The sequence below is a fragment of the Triticum dicoccoides genome, chromosome 3A (assembly GCF_002162155.2).
Source record: "Triticum dicoccoides isolate Atlit2015 ecotype Zavitan chromosome 3A, WEW_v2.0, whole genome shotgun sequence".
NCBI lineage: Eukaryota > Viridiplantae > Streptophyta > Magnoliopsida > Poales > Poaceae > Triticum > Triticum dicoccoides.
Genome location: NC_041384.1, coordinates 751,461,032 through 751,462,137, shown reverse-complemented (window position 1 = coordinate 751,462,137; position 1,106 = coordinate 751,461,032).

Below are 1,106 nucleotides of genomic sequence, written 5' to 3'. Positions count from 1 at the left end.
ACCGTGATGGGAGAGGAGAGGAGGAGAGGAGGGAGGAGGAGGTCGCCGGAGAGGAGGAGGAGGAGGTCGCCGGAGCGGAGGAGGGTAGTATGGTGGAGGAGAGAAGGGAAGATGGTGAAGGAGATGGAGTGGAGGAGAGGTGGAGTGGAGGAGAAGAATGAAGAGGTAAGGAGGAGAGGACCACGCCCAGCCATATATACGACATAGTAATGGCGCACCGCGGGCAGGTGCGCCATTACTAACTTTTTTTATTTTATTTTTTTGATTTATTTTGAATTTTGAAGGCGGGAAGATACTAATGGCGCACCATGGGTAGGTGCGCCATTAGTAACTTTTATTATTTTTTTGGCTTATTTTGAATTTTGAAGGCGGGAAGATAGTAATGGCGCACCATGGGTAGGTGCGCCATTAGTAAGTTTGAATTTTTTTGCCTCTCCAGATCTTGAAAGCCCCGTATCTTTTTTTCTGTTAGGTTTTTGAGGATTTTGAAAATGTATAACGGGGTTAAATTCGGATGTAACTTTTCGAATAGATGATTTTTCATATAAAAAACTTTTTCATCCGAGTTCGTACGCAAAAGTTATGCCCATTTTACAAATTCTCGAGAGATTTCACAAATAAAGTTGAAATTCATATTTGTAAATTTTCACAACAACTAGACCACATATCACATGGGAAACTTATTTTGTTTTATTTTTTGACATTTTCATCATTTATTTATTTTTTTAAAACTGAAAAGGCGGTCCAGGGGGGTGTGTGCATTCGGTGGAAGTGCTGGCCAAGTTACTAATGGCGCACCGTGGGAGTGGTGGGCCATTACTCGCCATTACTAGTTAACTAGTAATGGCCCACCACTCCCACGGTGCGCCATTAGTAGTTAACTAGTAATGGCGCACCACTCCCACGGTGCGCCATTAGTAGTTTTGAAAAAAAATTAATTTTTTTTACTAATGGCGCACCGTGGGACTAGTAATGGCGCACCACTCCCACGGTGCGCCATTAGTAGTTTTGGAAAAAATTAATTTTTTTTACTAATGGCGCACCAACATATGGTGCGCCATTAGTATATAGTAATGGCGCACCACATGTCTGGTGCGCCATTAGTG